At 37.5% G+C, this 22,384-nt stretch overlaps 1 non-coding gene across 1 annotated transcript; it reads left to right on the forward strand.

Moving 5' to 3' along the window:
• Positions 1-963: 963 nt before the first annotated feature.
• Positions 964-1,065, forward strand: LOC121494025. Its single transcript, XR_005988670.1, has one exon. It is a non-coding gene; the product is annotated as a U6 spliceosomal RNA (small nuclear RNA).
• Positions 1,066-22,384: the final 21,319 nt, after the last annotated feature.

Genomic DNA, 22,384 nt, shown 5'->3' on the forward strand with positions numbered 1-22,384 from the left:
AGGTAATAGATATAGATAGACCATAAGATAAATATAGATAATGGAAAAGATTGACAATACTCCAATATATTTGCATGGTAGTGAGGGGGATGATTCAGTGTCTAGGATGTAAATTTTACCCAAATTAATGACTTTCGTTTTAAAACATTAGATTTTTTTTTCTGATAGAATTATATCCCAGGACTTGCTCTCTATTAAGGCCCCCTTCCTTGGTGGCAATAGGAACATTTTATCTGTATCTATTTCTGTGATAAAAGGGGGCAGAGAGGATAATTAATTGAGTAGATGGAACAGAGTCACATGATCATGGGAAAAGGCAGTCCTGTTGGGGCTGGCAGGCAGCATAGTATACTATCTCCACCTTGCTGGTCTTGCTACTTTCAGATTCCACCATTATTCTTAGTATGTGCTGCTTGGGAGAATTGAAGGGAGGAGCAAGTGACAGGACATTTTGGTCTAGCCCTACAAAACAAATGGAATACAGTTATTGTGTGAAAAAGAGAGATGGAGAAAAGTTATGAAATATTTCTATTTCAAGATCTACAGTTCTGTAGAGATTTATTTTGCTTTCCATTCCAACATATATTCTACTTTTGTAGTTTATCTGTAATTTTGGGGAAAATGTATTTTGTTTATTGTGTCTGCCTCTCACTTCCCGCTCATCCTGCAGTTCACACCCAATCCAAGCCATGGCCACCTACACCCAAATGTCTTCTCTCTTCCTATTCTTTTCTGATGTACTCTTCTATGGCTTTCTATTTCTATCATGTGGAAACGATTCCACTTTCTCACCAATGGGCTCTCCCCCTTATTCTGCTCCAACTTCATTTTTTGAAGCTCTCTATTGACAATACAGACAAGTAGGTGGAGTTATTGCATATTGTTTTGGTAGATGAGTGAGTAGAAATTCTAGCACCTACAACAGGGGCCTGTGAATTGAACACAGGGTCAGTCAATGTTAATTAAACTAATAGTGCCTGCTTTCGCAGCATTGGAATGACACAAAGGAGATTAGCATGGCCCCTGTGCAAGGATGGTGTCTACAGTAACAAATAATACAATTTCAAGAGAAGTAGACTGGTTTAATTGAAGGCAGCTCTGTTAACAGGACTGTCCAACATGAAACGGGACCAGACTTTTCTTTCAAAGTATGCCAAGTTTTCATCATGATCACCTAACTCCCAATTTGTTATAGTGGAATTTCTTCATTAGATAGGCAGTTGGGTCTGAAGATGTCTAAAATCTTTCCAAATCTTAATAATTGATGATCATTGGATTCATTCTCTACTTTCCATCAAAGCTCATACTTGTGTCTGCATTGCTTGTGAAGAAGTCAACTTACTTATTGTAAAGTGATTCACTTTTTAATAAGATCTTAGTTCTGTATAAAATTGAAAATAATTGTATATTTAAAAAAAGTCAACCTGCCTAGATATTCAATCAGCTTTTGCCTGAGGGCTTTTTTTGAAATGAGCTGACACAGAGGCACATGACTGCACAGGCCTCTAGCACAGTGAGGGCAACCAAGTTGAGAGACAACTTGCTCAGCTGTTCAAAAGAAGGGAAAGGTACTGGTTCCAAACCTGCTCCAGAGAGAAGCTCAAAGGTACTCAGCACTGGCAGAACAAAGAACCCCAGGAGGGAAGCTTTGCTCCAAAAAGGAGGCTTTTGCTTCAGGAGAAGACTGTTCCAGGAAAAAGAGACTGGCTGTTTCAAACTCAAACTCAAAAAAAAAAAAAAAAAAAAAAAAAAAAAAAAAAAACAGCAGCAGCTGATCTCATGGCTCTTAGCAAAATAGTGAGTAGAAAAGAAATATTAACTTGAATCCAGCTGAGAGAAGTGGATCAAAGTAAACCTACTGCATACCTAGGAAGAGAAATGACTGTTTCTTGTATTTAGCTTTGGCTTTCTTTTCATAAACATATTTTGTATTTTTCTATTATTTATGACTGATAAATGTGCTTTGAAACTATAAGCTCTTTTTGTTTGTTTTCTCCATATCATTCATACTTAATTCTAGGGACATTTATGGATTGTCTCTTATAGAGCAGACAGTATGTAAGGTGATGCAGTTTAAAAAGAATAGGACATGGTTCCTTACCATATAGGAGTCTGGTGAGATAGCCGTACAACTCATGGTGATAGCAGGGAGTGGCTAAAACCTAAGTATAGGTTTTGGAATAAGATGGGATGAAATTTAAATTCTGATTCTATCATTTCTTATCTATAAGGACAAAGAAAAGTAAAATGAATTCTAATCTTCAGTTCCCTTATCTTTAAAATGTGGATATATCTCATGGGTTGTTGTGAAAATTAGATGAGGTTATGTATATTATTGACTAAATTGGATCCCTCCCCAATTTATATGTGGAAGCTCTAATTCCCAATGTGACTGCATTTGAAGATAAGGGTTGAAGGATTAATCCATTTATTTGTGGGGAGAACGGCAGAAGTATTTCTAGCAAAAACATGAGGAAACATACTTGAACATACTTGAGAGATTTCATTCACTAAACTGAATGCTAGAAGATGTGGTTGGAAAGATCCAGATCTCAGCTGTAAATGTTAAGCTGCACAGATATCTCATTTCCCTCTGGCTTCATTCTTTACTTTTTCCTGTCTTTCTGGCTACCTCAGAGTTGACCTGGAAGGACTGTAAATAGAGGTTCTCATGTATTCTGGCTTTTCCTGCTAGTAGAAAATACCAGAGGGAAGTGTAGAAAGAGATCAAGATATCTATTACTCTGGTTCTTTCTCTGGGGGGTAGTCTCCAACTGACTGTGTCCACTGATTGATAATCACTACCACATATAAGTTGACCAGTTCTAAGTCTCTTTCTTTCTAGGTTCTAGGAACCTCTCCTTTACTTTGTTGCTTTATGCCTAAGGAGGGCAATGAATCTTCCTTTGAGACTTCTGGATTCTTGCATTTTCCCTTTGTAATTTTCCATATCCTGTCTATAGCATTGTGATTCATTGTTTTAGAACAACAAACAAATGGGGCACTTGGGTGGGTCAGTGGTTAAGCATCTGCCTTTGGCTCAGGTTGTGATCCCAGAGTCCTGGGGTTGAGTCCCATATCTAGTTACCTGCAGGGAGCCTGCTTCTCCCTCTGCCTATGTTTCTGCCTCTCTGTGTCTCTCATGAATAAATAAATAAAATCTTTTTTAAAAGAAAAACAAATGAAAACTATCCTAGAGTTTTCCTGATTTAAGTATAATCTGTTTCCTGTTAGAACTTTACTGATGAGGGATCCCTGGTGGCGCAGCGGTTTGGCGCCTGCCTTTGGCCCAGGGCGCGATCCTGGAGACCCGGGATCGAATCCCACATCAGGCTCCCGGTGCATGGAGCCTGCTTCTCCCTCCGCCTGTGTCTCTGCCTCTCTCTCTCTCTCTGTGACTATCATAAATAAATAAAAAATTAAAAAAAAATTTTTTTTAAAAAAAGAACTTTACTTATGAGTGTTGGTTTCTGTATTAAGACTTTACTCATTAATTCATTTATTGTATCATAGACATTAGTTGAATGCTTATAAGGGTACTGCTGCTCAATGCTATGTCTGGTCTCATGAGCTTAAAGTCTGGTGTGAGATATATACAAATAAAGAGCAATAACAAAATAGCATAATAGGTGTTAAAATGAAGAAAGTTTAAGGTGCTTTTGACTACATTGCAATGATACCTGACCTGAACAGGGTTTGAGTAATAGTATGCAATGTGAGATTGGCACAGTGGAAGATAAGAATACAGAAATTTAGTACATAACAAGATGGTACTACATTCTGGGAATGAAAATGGATGATGGGGCAAAACATTGTAGATCTAGCTGTATATAGTTTGTCGAAAGAATTAGTCACAGAAGCACTATGGTGAGAATGGTCCATAGCCTTGGCCTGGACTGATCTGGATGTGGTCCTTGTGTTAGGCAGATTTAGGGATAATCTGACCTCATTAGATGACATCAATTTTGGTCCTTTCTAAAAAAATTGAGGTAAAATTGACATACAAAATTATATTAGCTTCAGGTATATGACATAATGATTTAAGACTTGTATATATTGTGAAATGATCACCACAATAATTCTGGTTAACATCCATCATACTGCATTACAGAATTATTTTCTTATAAACTTTTAAAATTTATTCTCTTAACAACCTTCAAATATGCAATATAGTATTCTTACCTATAGTTGTCATGCAGCACATTACATCTCCACGACTTACTGATTTTATAACTGAAGCTTTATACCTTTGACTTCCTTGACCCACTTTGCACACCATAATCCCTACCTCTGGCAACCATGAATCCTATAAGCTTTTTTTTTTTTTAGACCCCACATATAATGAGATCATATAGTATGTGTCTTTCTCTGTCTGACTTATTCCACTTAGCATAATGCCTTAAGTTCTATCCATGTTGTTGCAAATGACAAGATTCTATTCCTTTTTTATGGCTGAATAAATATTCCAGTGTGTGTGTGTGTGTGTGTATCACCTCTTCTTTATCCATTCATTAATGGATACTTAAGGTGTCCCATTAATGGACACTTAAGTTGTCCCATGTCTTAGCTATTGTAAATAACACAGCTATGAGTATGGGGATACCTGTTATGGGGATACCTGTATCTTTTCAAGTTGGTGTTTTCATTTTCTTCAGATAGATGCCCAAATGTGGAATTGTTGGATCATATCGGAATTTGATTTTTAGTTTTTTGAGAAAATACTGTACTTTTTTCCATAGTGGCTATATTGATTTACATTCAACAGTGCACAAGGATTCTTTTTTCCACATTTTTGCCAACACATTTCTTAGTTTTTCAACAATAGCCATTCTAACAGGTATGAGATGATATCTCATTGTGATTTTGATTTTAATTTACTGGGTGATTAGTGATGTTGACTGTCTTTTCATGCACCTGTTGGCTCTGTGTATGTCTTCTTTGGAAAAATGTCTGTTGAGATCCTCTGCCCATTTTAAAATCAGATTGTTACTGAGATGCATGAGTTCCTTATATAGTTTGCATATTAATTTCTTGTCAGATATATGATTTGCAAATATTTTTCCCATTCATCAGGTTGCCTTTTCATTTTGCTGATAATTTCTTTTGCTGTGAAGAAGCTTTTTAGTTTGATGTAGTCCCACTTGTCTATTTTTGCTTTTGTTGCCTTTGCCTTGGTGTCAAGTTTAAAAAATCATTATCAAGACTAATGTCAAGGAGCTTACCACCTATGTTTTCTAAGAGTTTTACAGTTTCAGGCCTTATGTTCAAGACTGTGATCCATTTAGACTAAATTTTGAGTGAATATTTGTGTATGGTGTAAGGTAGTGGTCCAGTTTTTCTTTTCTTTTTTTTTTTTTTTTTTTTTTTTTTTTTTTGCGTGTAGCTGTCCAGGTTTCCCAACACCATTTATTAAAAAGACTATCTTTTTCCTGTTGTATATTCTTGTCTCCATTGTCATAGATTAAGCAACCATTTGAGTGTAGGTTTATTTCTGGGCTCTCTATTCTGTTTTATAGATCTATGTGTCTATTTTTGTGCCAGTACCATACTGCTTTCATTACTATAAATTTGTGGTATATTTTGAAATATGGGATTGTGAGACCTCCAGTTTTGTTCTTCTTCCTAAGACTGCTTTGACTATTCAAGGTCTTTTATTTTTCCATACAAATTTTAAGGTTGTTCTATCTCTGTGAAAAATTCCATTGGATTTTTGACAGGGATAACATTGAATCTGATGATTACTTTGGGTAGTATGGACATTTTAACTATGAATCATTCCAATCTACGAGCATAGAATATATTTCATTTTTTGCATCATCTTCAATGTCTTTCATCAGTGTCTTATAGTTTTCAGTGTACAGGTCTTTCCCCTCCTTGGTATTTATTCCTAGGTATTTTATTCTTTTTGATGCAATTGTAAATGGGATTGTTTTCTTAATTTCTCTTACTGATTGTTCATTACTAGTGTATAGAAATGAAACAGATTTCTGTATATTGATTTTGTATCCTGAAAAACTTTACTGAATTTATTAGTTTTAACAGTTTTTTAGTGGTGTGTTTAGGGTTTTCTACATATAACATCATGCCATGTGCAAAAAGTGATAGTTTTAATTCTTCCTTCGTTCTTCCTTCCAATTTGAATGATTCTTATTTCTCTTGCCTAAGTGTTCTGGGTTGGACTTCCAATACTATATTGAATAAAAGTGGCAAGAGTGGGCATCTCTTGTTCCTGATCTTAGAGATATAATGCCTGACAGAGTGAAACATAATGACACTAGATATACACAATTTGTTTAAAGAATTATGATGAGAGTGGTCCATAACCTTGGAACTTATCTGGATATGGTCCTTGTCATGGAAGGATTTGTGGATAATCTGACCTCATTTACTGAAGTAATTTTTGGTTCTCAATTGTTGAAGGAAGTTTAGGTAACAATGTGTATTTGCAATATGCAACTGGAAGTCATCTTGCTCTCAAATTTTGTCTTCTATACCTCAGAAATAATATTTTGATTTCCTATTTCTCATTGTTTTTCTTTTTCATTTAAAGATTTCTGAAATGGATAATGCTCATGTTAGGGGTGTGTGTGTGTGTGTGTGTGTGTGTGTGTGTGTGTTTTGAGAAATAGAACCAATAAGATGTAGATATAGATTCTTATTTTAAGAAATTTGCTCATATATTGGGTCAAGGGGGGAATTAGTACATCTAAAATCCGGAGGGCAGACCCAACAGCCTGGAGTCCTAGGGAAGAATTACTGTTTCAATCTAGAGACTAAAGGCAGACCAGAAACAGAATTTTTCTTCCTTAAGAGACTTCAGTCTTTTGTTTTAAGGCCTTTGGCTTACTTATATTAAGGAAGATAACCTGATTCACTGAAAGCCTACTGATTTGAACATTAACTATAACTAAAAAAATACCCTCACAGAAGCATGTAGACATGTGTCTGACCAATAGTTGGGTACCATCACCATTAGCCATCACAATCAATGTACATGACCTCCATATCTTCTCCCCCTGTTTCCTGGCTCAGCCTTTAGCAATCCACATTCTAATCCATTACTAACCTGAAGCACAGCTTTCTCAAAGGGCATACAGGATTTTCTCATTAGTAAGTCTAGTGGCTTTTTGACTGCTTTTGACCTTTTGGTAACATTTGTTGTGCATGGTCACCTCTACCCTCATGGAACCTCTCCTTCCTTTTGACTTCTACACAATATCAGATCTTTCTTCCTGTTTCACTGGTTGTGAGCATTCCCCAAGGCTTAGTTCTTTGTCTTGGATTCCCTTCTTCTAATTCTCGTTCTTGGAAATCACATTTATTATACTCATTTCATTGCACAGGTTTGTGTCTAGGGCTTCTGAATTTCCTTATGATGTGATAGTTCAGCCAGGAGGTGTCTTTGCTTTATTACACTTCTTCAATTACTAATGAAATTATCTCAGTTTGTCCCTATAGCTTCTGGCTGTCTCCTCTATCTCATAACATGCTGTTAGACCATTCCATATTAAAAATTTTGATAATATAGCTCTTCTGATCCAAAATCACCATCACTCTTACTTTAAATATAAGCTACCTTACCTTCTTCCTAAGGACTTTCATAGTTTTGTCAACTGTTTGATCATTTATCCTTTACTTTCCAACATGTTCTGATTAGGCAAATATATTCATGGTCATCAAATTCATTTTATCCTGTCTCACTTAGGTAATCAGTTTGTGCTGGATTCTTGGAATACAAAAACAAACAAACAAAAATACAAGGCATGTCCCTGCCCTTCAATATGGATAGTAGCAGATCAGTACCACAAATTTAGGAAGTAGGTGGAGAACTTATCTGCACACAACTCATGCTAATATAATTCAGCCCATGACTAAGTATTAGTTGTATTAGTCAGTTTTAGTGGACAAATGACTTACTTGATGAGGGAGTAGGGTATAGTATGAAGGTCAATAGAAGCCAAGAATCAATGTGTGACCGTAAAAAATAAACATCGGTTTCTCTCTTTCTCATTCAAAATCTCAGTCTTCACTAGCCCCATGTTGTTTTAATGGGTTAAAGAGAGCAGCTTTGCAATAGCTCTAGAGAGATTAAGCTGAACTTCAGGGGTGACAGTTTATGGATGGCTATTCAAAATTGTGTAGCTCCGTATCTGCAATGATACTCAAGTCAGAGAAAGTGCTGCTCTGCCTCATCTGTTTTCAGTAAGGATTCCCTCATTTGGAACCCTTTACTTCTGCCAAGCAAGTAAATTTAACTTATCCTTTATGCTTCAGCTCAAGAATGTTTTCTTTAGTGAAGCATTTTCATCTGTTATTTATTTCTTGATTAGTCTAGCTGTCATTGATCCTCTCCTATAATCATACATTTAATATTATTCAATAACTTTGTTACTATTTGCAACTGTTTTATGTATGTTAGTCCTATTCACACTAGGTGGTTAAATACTCTTTAGGGAAGGGATCATGTCTTGCATTTATTTTTATTTTCTGACATTGCTAGCATAATGGTTAGAAGGTAGCAGATGCCCAACAAACTCTTATTAGCTAATTTTCTTCTGTTTGGAAGAAGTTGGGAGAAGCATAGGGCAAACACTTACTGCATATCTAATGTTGTAGGCACAGTGCTAGCACACACACACACTATAATTATATATATATGTATATATACTATATATAGTATAATTATACTGTATGCATATAATATATGTATATAGTATAGTTATATTATATATGTGTATATAGTATAATCTAATTATCATAAAATTGCTGTAAGGAAGATATTCTTATTTTCCAGTTTTTATAATCAGAAGCAGAGACTTCTAGAGGTAAAATAATTTGGCCAAGATTACAATAATTTGTCATTGTCTGATACAATCTTTGAATTTAGGTCTGTCTGAATTTAAAGCCCATGTAATCCCTAATCCACTGTACTATCTCCTTATTACACACAGTTCCTATAGTGGATGCTGTGATACAGTGTCCTGATTCCTCATCCAGGACTGAGGCACTTGTTCTTCCAGGAGCTGTGAGTATTGGTGGCTGAGAGCACAGTGTTAGCTGTACTCTTCTGTGAGACTCGTCCCCAGCTGAAGAAACCAGCCCCACTTAAGAGGATGCCTCATTCCCAGGAGCAGTCTATATCCAGTTACGGGTCCCTGTTGGGACTACTATGAGCAGCATTACAATTCAAGAGCTCTCAAAAGGAACAGCTAAGGCAGGACTACATTATAGTTCAACTTCTTCCTCTCTCAGTCCTACTTTCTTTACTATGCCATCCCTTATGTTTATCTCAGGACCTCCCCTTTAATAAAATTATGCCATGCAAATCGCTGCTCCCCAAGTAACTGACATGGCAACCTGTTTCATATCACAAGCTACATGGTTATCAGAAGAGTGTGACGTGTTCTCATCTGTTACTCATGAAGCAAACCAAAAATTCTTTCACAGAAGACTTCCAATATAGACTATAAGTGACTATAAGTAAGGTATTACTTATAGACTATAAGTGACTATAAGTAAGGTATTACTACTACTGTGTTTTCCTCCCTCCTTGCTTCTAATTCCAGGCCAAAAAGTTTTTACCATGAACAAGGAAGCATAGATTTTGTTATCCTCCTATAAAGCAACTCTCTTAAACTCATGCAAATTGTACAACTGTTAAGGTTGACAATATCCATGAGCATTTTTTTTTCAGAAAATGGAAGTTTGATTCTAGTTCAAATAATTTGAGACTGCCCAGAACACATGAGAGAAACTATTTTGACTTACTGCAGTTATAAAATATACTTACACTGGTCCTAAATGTACCTTTCATGTGGCAAATTATAAAAGCAATCTCTAAGTCATTCCTTGTGAATCTAACAACCCTTTGATTTCAGCTCTTTCATGCTTTTGTTATATCAGAGTAATAGAACACTCTCATTGCACCTGAATACTGCTGTGCATATGTGGCCACTGTTTGGACTATGATTGGAATATTACTAAAAGCAGGCTAGTCATTTTTGGTTTTTAGTCACTATGTAAAGCACAGCTTACTGATAGAAGTTAGCTGGTGACTATTAAGACACCAAAATTTAAACACAAGGGAAAGCAGAAATGTGTACTGAGATATTACTTTCTCGATTCTTAGGGAGCAGTGTACTCTGCCCAGACACAGCCTCTCTCTTGGGAAAATGTGGGGCAAGAAAAAAGACTGATGTAACTGGGGAGTGAGAAACAACCTTCCACCTATAGCGACTCAACTCAACTGGACAAATAACAGGAATACAGTGAAGATGGATAGAGAAGGCAGCAAAAAAGTTAACATAAGTGTATGTGTTTCTATAGTTACTGATTCTGTTTACTGTATTCTCTATGTAGTTAAGTGGAGCTGAAGAAACTGATGAAAAATTTCCCTCCAATTGCCCATTTCTATTTAATCTGGGAGCTTCTGATATCTAACTGGTAACTTGATGATCCCAGGACCTTAGGTTTCATTTTGCCAAGTCTTGGGGTTACATAGTCTTTTATCTTGCAATTTCCCTTCTTCCAGCCATCCTACAGGAGCTCACAGCTGCACTGCCATCCCCTGATACTGCAACACCAGCCATCACAGCCAAACTGTACTACATAGCAACCCCATTCCATGTAGCATAATTGGTAATCAGATTCAGTATCAGTGAAGGGAAAATAATAGAGGGGCTCATTGTGCATTATTATATGCCAGACAACATAGAACAAAGGATACCTCTCTGGCTTGGTTATTGTCGCTAGAGCTCATAGCTCTAAAACTTTCAGCACCTTTTTCGGAAGTGAGAAAAGAGCCCACAGAAGCTCTGGGAAGCAGATGGGGGTGACAAGCATTAATAGTGCCATTATCTCGAGATAATGCTAAACTGATAAAATATTTGGCCATAGCCTAGGCTTTTATTTCCCATGGAAATATGGGTTCCAAATACCACAATCTATCACAGAATCTCAAGGGAACTGCACATTTTGTAATGTATTAAATTCATGTAAACTGCCACTATGAAGACAGGAAATCTAATTTAGAAGAAAATATTCTGGCATAATAAGGAGGCTAAACTGAGGTGGCCACATTAGGGACACACTGGCTTTCTGGCTGACTATTTTCTTAATCAAAGAACATGTCAGTGGGAAGGCCACCAAAAATGATGTGGGATTCAGAGCTGTCAGTTATTAGATGCACACAACAGGTAAATTAATATTTGGTGATAAGCTTCTGGTGCTTGGGGCTTGACAGCTTATGCAATGCCACTTTGGCAGTACAAATAAGGGGAGATCAGATTCTTTGTCATAGTCAACCAAATATCACTATTCTCAGGCTGTCACTAGGCTGTTTAAGAATCTACGTTAACTCTTTCAAGCTGTTTTCCTACAGTTTCTTTAGAAAAAAAATTTTTTTTTTTTTTTAGAAATTAATCAATTACTGTGAGAATTAGTTGAAATAGCTATTGACCTGTGTTATATAATCAGGGCCCTGGGCTGGAAGAAACCACATGGACTATCTTGTCTGACTCCCCCTTCTCTCCACCTGCTTAGAGAGGTAAGAAATTGCCTCAGATCAAACTTCTCACCAGTGGCAGGGTAGAAAGCAGAATTCATTTCTCTTCCATCAATGTGATTTACTAAGAAACAAAAACAATTTGTGAAATACTTCAATATACACACTCTACTTTTGGTGTAATCAAACTGTGAGCAAAGTGAGGAAACAAGGACCCAGCAGCAAAGTGACTTACTTGCCTAACATCAGGAAGAGTTGTAATTGTTACCTGGTTCCAGGGATTCCAGGCTTTGTGCTCTCCTCACCATATCATATACTGCTTTTATTAAAACCAAGATAGTTTGCTGATAAAAGTTTCCCTTTGATTAATACAGTTTCCTTATTTATCTCTTTTCCAAATTTAAAAAATATTAATGCTTCCAATTTTTTTCCACAAAAGTCCTGGTGTGATGTAACTTAAGTTTAAATACAGGTTTAGGGCAGCCCAGGTGGCTCAGTGGTTTAGCGCTGCCTTTAGCCCAGGGCATGATCCTGGAGTCCCAGGATTGAATCCCACATCGGGCTCGCTGCATGGAGCCTGCTTCTCCCTCTCCCTGTGTCTCTGCCTCTCTCTCTCTCTCTGTGTCTCTCATGAATAAATAAATAAATAATCTTAAAAAAAAAGAAAAATAAATAAATACAGGTTTAGGGCGCCTGGGTGGATCAGTTGGTTAAGTGTCAGGACTCGGCTTGGGTCACGATTCCAGCTGGGGTCCTGGGATCCAGCCTCACATTGGGCTCCCTGCTCAGTAAGAAGTCTGCTGTTTCCTCTCCTGCTGCCCCTCCTCCTGCTCATGCTCTCTCTCTCTCTCACTTTTTCTCTCAAATAAATAAATAAAATATTTGAAAAAAAAAGCAACACAGTCTTCACCAAGTTCTTCTCTTCCTCCCTTCCCAGTGACTCCTCACTCCTCCTCCTCCCTCCACTCTTCCACCTCCTCTTCCATCTTTTTATAAGGGAAAGGGAAAACAATACTTCCTACAGATTAACTTGTCCATTTTGTGCTTACTTCCTGCATCATTCCTTCTGGAATGTATATATAGTCTTCATTCTTTATTCGCACATCATTTAATGTCTATTAACTTCTAAAGGTTATTGAGTCTTACAGACTGTTCTTTAATAATCATTGTTCAGGTCAAATGCAAATGTGGTTGTTATTTTTGCAGCCATCCAGAAAAAGTAAAAATGAAAAATTACCATTTTTATTTTTTATTATAAATGAGTGACATCGCTTACCATAACTGTCAGGAGCCCTGTAGTACACACTATCAGATTACACCACAAAGAGGCCAGAACGCTCATATTAAGCTCTAGTTCACTGAATTCTATCAGTCATCAGTTATGAAGGGACAATTTCCCCACAAGGGCCTGTTTAGAAAATGAACCCTTTCCTATTTAGAAGCTCTAGCTTAGACTACATTACCATCAAGGCCACTAATGATAAGATTTAATGGACACTTAAAAAAAATTTGCTTAGATAAAAGCTCCTATAATTGTTTTTAGACAATTCAAGTGGATTCAAGCCTGGCGGCATCTTTTTTTTTTTTTTTTTTTAAGTGAGAAATCTCTGATACAGAAAGTATTCTATGAAGATAGCGCTGTGTCATATTGTATTTTGAATAGGATTGGGCAAATTTGAAAGGATGAAGCAAGCCAGGCGCTTTATTTGTAAGATTGAGAATGTTCTGATCTCTTCCAAATTAAATTTTCAGGTGTGTTACCACCCACTCGCCCTACCTCAGCTCCAAGTTCTAGAAGATTAACCAAAGCTCAGGCAGGTAGCTATAACGTTGATGGAGTTTCCTAGGTTGTTGCTATTCCTAGGGTCCCCAAGGAAGCATCTAACTGCAGCAGCAACAAAACCATTCCTAAGACACACTGGTGTTTGTTTGAGTCTCAGCAGGTGGAACAGTGGGGGCCACCATAAGAAGAAGTTTAGAGAATATTCTTAGGCTTGATAAGTTTGAATAAACATTAGGTACTGTCTATGTGCTTCAGAAACAAATACCAGATTGAAAAACAGTCTATACAAAAGTCTGACCACTGAAGTGACCAAAGCGAATCCATCATGGTGGGGTTGCATTCACACAGCATAATAACTCTACATGCTCAGTTAAAGGCAATGGGAATGCATGCATGCTCTTGATATAGGAATTCTACTTGATGTAGGAATGCCCCTGTGGGAGCGTGTCACAAGAACATAGTCCCCATAGCCTTCTCCTCATGCAAGTATCTCATGTTGAGTGTGCTTCTTGTGAATGAAAAGCACATTCCTATCTAACAGGGCCTTAACTTAAAAACGCATATGAATTATTACATCTGATGCCCAGACAAGGAAACAGAGATCTATTGTTATAGTGAAAGAAACATTGGCTGTGCTGGACTTACTGAGAGAGGGTATAATGCTAGCACTTTGTAGGTGAGTGAAGAGATTCTCAAAGGTAAATATCACATTGGAACCCTAATTCCATCTAAGACATTACTCTGATGATGTGATGCTCACTCCACATACTTAACTATGATGTTAGGGAATTGCTTATTAAAGCAAATACAAGAACGCCACTGAAAAATCTTAATCCATAGGTCACATTAGATATATAGTATTACATACTGCCAAGGCAAAATAGTAAAAAAAAATAAAATACAAAATATGGGTACTATTTACTTCAAATTCTCCTGGACTGATACCTATAGAGTTCATTTGCCTGATATTAATAGGGTATTTCTTTTTTTTTTTTTTAAGATTTATTTCAGGGAGCCCGACATGGGACTCGATCCTGAGTTTCCAGGATCACGCCCTGGGCTAAAGGCGGCGCTAAACTGCTGAGCCCCCTGGGCTGCTCTAATAGGGTATTTCTGTCTCTTAAATCCTTACACACTAAAACACATAAACATACACACCATACCTTAACTAAATAGTTGTGTCTCAAATGAACTTAGAAAATGTTTAAAATAATTAAGTAATTCGAAAGATAAGCATGTACTCAAAAGAATTACTGCTGGAATTCTTTCCTATGGAATTATTCTATAAGGAGAGTTGTGAGCCAGAGATCAATTTTGAGTGGCTCACATGAGTTTCTTTGGCTGGTTTCATAAAATAAGTAGAAGTAGCATAAGTAGAAACAGGAAACACAGGACTCTCTGGAAGAAGAACTCTCCTTGTTTGCATAATTCTAGCACCAGAACCTTCACTTCAATAATCAGGAGTCCCTGCCAGTCCAGGTAGCTGTAGTATTTCAATGCAAACAGTGAAATGATCCATTGGAATGGCTTAATCCATACTATAGAATAATATAAATGTTTCATTGTTCACTCAAGCAGAGTCACAGGTAGCAGATTAGAAAACATATATTTATTTTTCTATCATTCTTTATTTAAAAATTGGAGAAAACCATTAGATAATTCTGTTCGAGTGAGTGAGTTCAATGTGAGTTCAGTCTGGATGCCTCCTGTCTTTGCAATACCTAAATTCTGCTCATCTTTCTCTGTCCATCTCTATACTACTTCTTGCATCACACATATCTGTGCTTGGGCATCACTTTTGTCTACTAGGACCATTATGGCTATTGGTACATTTTCAACATCCATTTGCAGTCACTGAAAGTTTGCTTCAAATATCCAGTATTTACTGATTATTTTGCTAAAAGGAAGTTTTGTTTCTTCTAAAGAAATTCTAGAATCTTGTCAGTCCCTACTACCCTGCTTGCTTCGTCCTGTGCCTTTCTCAAACGCAAGTTTTATGCCCTTTCATTTTCCAATACTATGTTTTTGGCCCCATTTCAGGATGGGGGAGAGATTATACTCTATCCTATTGACCAAAAGAAAAACTTCTGTATAACTACGTAAGTATCCTGTCTCAAGCAACTTGAGAGAAAATCGGTTACCCATCTCATAGTCAGCATTGTGTGAGTTGTTGCTACATTCACAACAGAGGAATGCACCAAAAGAAGCCAGAAAAGAAAACTGTTATAAAGTTAAAAATATTTATAAGGAATAGTTGAATATATTCTTTTCCCATGCCAAATTCTCTTTGGCCTTTTTGCTTTTCATATTAATAAGAAGACTGAAATTTTGACCCCAGAATCACTATTATCTGTAGTAAAGAAATTAACCATTAAGGAACTCAGAAAACAGGGAAGATTTTCCATGATTATCTGTGGCTACCAAGGAATCTTTGGCATTCTGGAACCTTTATTAAGAACCTTAAATCTCTAAGGAACAGGTTTGTAATGTTACAATTTTCTGTAGCTTTTAGGTTTTAGAGAGATTTCCCAGTGGGTTTGTTCTACCTAACCGTTTTTATCTTCTATTTCTAGGGGAAAGTGACGTTAAAGATGTGCAAAAAGTTGGATTTCTAACTGGACTTCCAGTTGCTTTTTGACATTGAATATGCAGCAGTGCCATGAAAATGAAACTCCACTCCTACATCTAAATTTCCAGCAGGCCTGTGATAGGGACTGAAGACAGCATCTTCTGTAATGAAGGGAAGGGATGCTTTGACACAAGACGGGATGGGATCTTGCCCAGATGTTGCATCTAGTCCAAAGTCATTTACAAAATCCATTGAGACAAAAAGGTAGAACTTCCAAACCTGATCCTAAAGCAAGCTCTAATGATCCCACCAGGGATTTGCTTTCTTCTTCACCTTTTGAGTGAAGTGGACCAGAGGCCAGTTTTTGCTGCTGCAGATCTGGCATGATAGCAAAGCTACCATTAGTTTGTGAAATTGGACAATTTAGGGGATCATGCTGTTTGTATGTTACAGAACTATCTTCTTCCAAAGTCTAGTCATCAGGTCAGGTACTCACCTCCTCTACATCTTGGAGTTAACATTCCCAGGAAAGATCTGACACCTTTGATAAAATATGCATATTTACAGTCCTCTAGTTCCTCGAACATCTCAATGAAGCAAGCTTACTGAAGATGGTGTGGAGTGTAAATCATTAAGCAATGACTGTTGAAGGCCTGTGGTGCTGAACAGGAAATACTCATTTTCAAAGTCATGTGAGGAGTAAAATTGCTCCACATGTAAATTCTGAATATTTTTACCATGTTGAGGACAACCTTCTTAGAATATCATTCACCCTGTTTTCAGTATTAATTGTCAGCAATTTCCCTTGCTAATCTAAGAACTAAAATCAAACTTTAATTAAGAAACGAGAACCTGGGGAGATGAGCAGTTTCAGTGATACGTTTCTCCATCTCTAGCAACTATTGGATTTTCTCTTTCGCTCAAAGAATGAGGAAGCAGGTGATTCTCCAAGGCTGAGTTTTTTGGGGTGTGATTTTTCTCACAACTGTACACCTAATTATCTGTGTGTACCATCCACAGAGAATCTGAAGGTTCTGCTATTGAAACTGACCTGGTAGGCACCCAGGTCTTAAGGATGAATGAATAAATAACTTTGCTGAATGCTGCTGAATATGTGATAATGTAATTAGTATTCCTGCCAACGGAATTGAAAATGAGATGTTGCATCTCTAGGGACTTTTGTACTTCTCTGTAAATAGTTTCTCTTAAAATGCACAAGATACATATGAGCTAAGCAAAAAGGTTCACTCTAAATTAAAATGCTATTATGCTACAGATGATGTGGATGAAGGGCTTACTGAATTGTCACTCCCAGATTGACAGGGAAAAAGCCATCATTTACATATTTTCTAAACGCATTGAGCCCCAAAGGCATTTGGTTTCTTCAAATGGCAAAGAAAAAAGCCATTTGGGTTAGAAATAATCCACTAGAGGAACACAATGGTGACCCATTGCTAGTATCACCGTAACTAAAAATAAGTCTAAAAATTTACTTGAAACCAGGGAAAATGAAAACAAACTGTTTTCAATCCGGTACTTTCTTCTATATTTCAAAATAAAGACCTTAAAAAATGTAATGTTTCTAAATAATCACAGATTGCTGCCTCAATTTGTTTAAAACATTAAGGCATTTACCATATTGGCACCAAATCAAGTTAATCTAATCAATTTCCCCTTGGATACTTCAGTAACTTAGCATTTTAATGTTAATCAGTTCCATTCGGATTATTTACATACAGGTGCATAGGAAATAATCCAATGGATTGTTGCCCAATATTTGCTAGCTAAAACTGCAAAGACACGAATTATTTTTCTTCCTTCCAGAGCATTTGCAAAGGATGAGTGAACTTCCTTCAGACTCAGCAGGACTTCCTCAGTCTGGCTGTGTTTCAACTCGAAATGATTTCCTCCTCAGAAACAAGCACAGGGATGCCAGTTCAATCTCTCACTAGAAACAAGAATAGAGATGTATGTCTCATGGCTAAAGACTCAAATCAGAAAATATGTTGAGAGCAGCTGCTAGTGGGTCCAGTCCTTTTAATGGAATCACTATAAACTTAAACAGAAGAAAACAGATCAAATACTGGGCCGAGAGTCAGAAAAGGTGACCTAACATTACCACAAAAAACTCTGTGACTCTGAGCAAGTCGCATAAGTTCTCTGGGCTTCCATTTCTGCCTGTGTAAAGGAAAACAATTTGTACTGGTTGCTCCTTCATTTATTCAAGTATATTGAGCTCTTGCAATTTCCAGGTTATACTGTGGTAGCTACCAGGTTCCCTCCGGTGAGCCCCCTCATCTAATCTCCATCCTGGTTCACTGAAGTCGGTTTTCTGGGACTTTTTTGTTTTATTTGTATTTTTATATATTTTTAAAGATTTTATTTGTTCATGAGAGACACAGAGAGAGAGAGGTAAAGACATAGGCAGAGGGAGAAGCAGGCTGCCTGTGGGGAGCCCGATGTGGGACTTGATCCCAGGACCCTGGGATCACGACCTGAGCTGAAGGCAGGCACTCAACCACTGAGCCACCCAGGTGCCCACTTTTTTTGTTTTAATTGACATCATCTTGGTTTATTACTTTCAAAACTGACTGTGAAGAAAAGATTACCACAAGTCAGAAAGAACTACCCCATCTAATCTTACAAAGCTGGGGTCATGCTTGCTTAATTAGGATCCAAAGTCACATGTGAATAATTAATGAATTTATAAGGCTTGGCCCATTTTCAGTATCTGTGGCTTTCATTAGCTAAAGATTCTATATCACCTTAGAAATGGCCTTTTATAAAGGCTTCCAGTATTGGAGATGGGCTGATCAGTGATCATTTTATAGATACTAACAACACCTACCCACACAAAGTATTATGCATTTTTTTAAAAGATTTTATTTATTTATTCATGAGAGAGACAGACAGACAGACAGAGACAGACACAGACAGAGGGAGAAGCAGGCTCCATGCAGGATGCAGGGAGCCCGACGTAGGACTCGATCCCGGGTCTCCAGGACCCGGCTTCAGGCTTCAGGCTCCAGGCTTGCTAAACTGCTGAGCCCCCAGGGCTACCCCATATTATGCATTTTTGACCTCTTGGTTCCCCAGATAATGATTTTTTTCTCTAGTTAGATTGCTTTCCTTTGCTAATCTTTCTACATCCTAAGCTAGCCTTCTTTTGTTAAACCAGAAAGTTTGTTACTTCCTACATAAATATTTGTCCAGTAATACTAACTTCCATTTTAAAAAGTAGCATATGTGACTCTTAACTAGACTCTTTAGATTTCTATAGCCCTCCCTAATGTCATTTCTCATCTATTCATTCTTCATTCATTCCATGCATATTTTTTAACCTTTTCCCATGTGTCTGGCATTATTCTAAGTGCTGGAGATACAGTAGTGAGAAAACAATCTCTCTCTTCATGGAGCTTAGCTTCTAAATAGATGAAAAGTTTCTAGAAAACAGCCCATTTTATTCTTTTCATTTGTTTTTGTTTTGCATGCAGTAGAAAATAAATATTTGTTTAAAAACTAGATTCTTGTATTGAAGATGCAAAAAATATAGAAACCCGGAAGCAATAAGACTCACTTCAGGTATGTTCGAAGGTGATTAAGAATTGTCATGCAGGGCAGCCCCGGTGGCTCAGCGGTTTGGTGCCGCCTTCAGCCCAGGGCATGATCCTGGAGACCCAGGATCGAGTCCCACATCGGGCTCCCCGCATGGAGCCTGCTTCTCCCTCTGCCTGTGTCTCTGCCTCTCTCTCTCTCTCTCTCTCTGTGTCTCTCATGAATAAATAAATAAAAATCTTTAAAAAAAAAAAGGAATTGTCATACAGCAACTGTAGATAATTCGATTAAAACTAAGTGCTATTTGCAACACTGCCACTATAGCCACATTGCAAGGGCTATGGTTAAACTCATCTTAGGGATAACTGAGAAATAAAACATGTGCTTTTTAGAGTTTAACTTTCCTTCCTTCCTTCCTTCCTCCCCTCCTTCCCTCTTTCCCTTTGTCCTTTCCTTATTTTTTCCTTTTCTTCCAGAATCACCTAAATACTTATTATAATAACATTTCTTGTGAACTTTGCATTATTCATCTTAAAAGTATTATCACTTAACAGATGAGTGGTAGAGGGAGGTAACATTGTATAGAAAAGAACAGAATTCCGAATACTGTGATTCAGAAGTAGGGAAGTTTTATTGAGGCAAATGGGCTCAATAAAACTTAAAATTATACTACCTACAAGTGATCAATTGCTTGTAAAGAAAGACTCCACTGTTAACAATATAAAAGTAGAGAAATGGTGTAATAGTGATAATGTCAAACTTTTACTTTTTAGTATAAGGATTTCTTAGCAAGCATTTTCTTCTTTTTTTAGAGAGAGAAGGGGAGGGGCAGAAGGAGAGGGAAAGAGAGAAACTTAAGTGGGCTCTGTGCTGGGCGTGGAGACTTGATCTCAGGACCGTGAGTGAGGTCATGACCTGAGCTGAAGTCAGGAGTCAGATGCTTAATTGACTGAGCCACCCAGGCACCCCCTTAGCAAACATTTTCTAAACTCCTCATATGTTAACTTTCTGGAAAGTTAATTCCAGAGCCTAATGACCAAGATATCTTAAAGCTTATTGGTTGGAAAGTTTGCTAAGGACGACCAAAAGAAGGTGAAACAAATGTGTTTTTCTAGGGATATATACAACTGATCAAGCTTTCACTCCCAACTGCACACAGATTTCCTGACTTTCAGTCTGACACCCATAAATATTCCAGCTCAGTGGGTCTTTGGGTTCCCCTGTCTCTATAAATATACCATAGCTTTTGATTGTTTTATGATAGAAGTTTATTTTATTTTATTTTTGCCTGCACAGTTGGCTTTGTTTTTTTCTATGCTTTATAGACCCTTGTCTTTTTATTAGTTCAGTGTTCCCTGTTGATTTTGTGTTTTATATTCCTGCTGTCACCACCAGAACCTCACTGTAAACAAGAATGTTGTATCTCAGTGGGTTATTTTCTGTTAATGACCTGTGATACAGTATATAAATAAACCAGAGAGTCATCCACAGGTGCAGTTTATTAGAGTTATTGCACTGTGGCTTGGGTAATGTTCCTCGGTTCTTTAAAACTTTGCTGCTTTGAGAAGCAAAGGGGCCAGCTAGCTGGCAGTTTTGAAAGAGAAAAATGAGCCCGTCAATTTGCAATGGATGGAAGCCCAGCCTAATAATCATCATTTTAATTTCTCAGTGTCAACATCTAGGTTGCAGTATGACTTAAAAAATTCCACTAAGCCAAATTACCCAGATAAAGCAGTCTGGTCTAATAGCTGTCTTGAGCAGGAGTGGAGAGAACACACAATGGTCCCTCCCCACACATAAAAAATAAAACCACAGGAAAAAACACACACTGTACTGCTCAATTAGAACAAGAGGGATTGTTTTGGGCTACACACAGGTGCATAATGAAGACCGATAATGATAGTTTATTAATGAATTCTCATAACCCCTGGTGAGGTAGGTGTTATTAAGATTCAGGTTCACATGGGGCAATGGAGGCTAAGTAACTCACCCAGGGCCACGCGGTGAATCAGTCCCTATGCGGGACACAGAGACGCCAAATTAGCTCCTGCCACACGTCGGGCTCTAACCACTAGATCGTGGTTTGTCTTTGTCTTGGGATGAAATTAGCAGAAGCAAATTGGAGCTGAAGAGTCAAGAGATAGAAGGAATATTTGGTGATGGTTTCAGAAGGGAACGGAGAGGCAGTAAAGGGCTCTAAGGACATTGTAACATGCTCCAACGAATAGATAGGTAGCTTCTGGCTTTGAAATACATTAGGAACTGATTCTGCAACACATCACAAGCATTCAGGACTTGGAGCAGACGAGAGAAGGAGCAGAGGTAAAGTGACAAGTACAGAAGAGGAGGCTAATGTTCTGGACAGTCTATAGATATATTATGCAATGTGCTTACAACATAATGTTCTGGGCGAGCTATATACTATTACACAGTATTAATTGAGCTCTAGAAACTTACCTTGTTTGTCATGCTGTATAGAGAAGCTGCAGGCTTCTACCTTATTAGCCGTAGCAAATATTAGGAGATATTCCTTTCTTTCTTTGTTTTCTTATTGTTCATAATAATATGGATCATGTTCACTTATAAATATTTATAATTATCTATCGCTCATATTGAAAAAAAAATCTAAATTTTTTGCCACAGGTATCCAGGATGACTCAGTTCTGAACTTACAAAAGCAGTCCATGCATAACAAATCTCCAGTAATTTCAGATGGTTAATTAGTGCCTGCACAGCCATACCTGTCACCAATATGATGAGTTTCACTTTGATGCATCTCATTCTTCAGGTTTGTTATAGGTCCTTTATCAGACAGACATACTTTTTTCTCTTTGCCGTGTTTGTTCTAGAAATATTTCTGTTTAGTGGAACCCCATGATCCGTTAGCTCCACTGTTTTATCAAATATATCAAAAGCATGAAATCTCATGCCATTGCACAAAAGTAGTTTGGTGAGGTAGCATTCCAGTGCAGTT

Source organism: Vulpes lagopus, chromosome 6 (assembly GCF_018345385.1).
Source record: "Vulpes lagopus strain Blue_001 chromosome 6, ASM1834538v1, whole genome shotgun sequence".
NCBI classification, from domain to species: Eukaryota; Metazoa; Chordata; class Mammalia; order Carnivora; family Canidae; genus Vulpes; species Vulpes lagopus.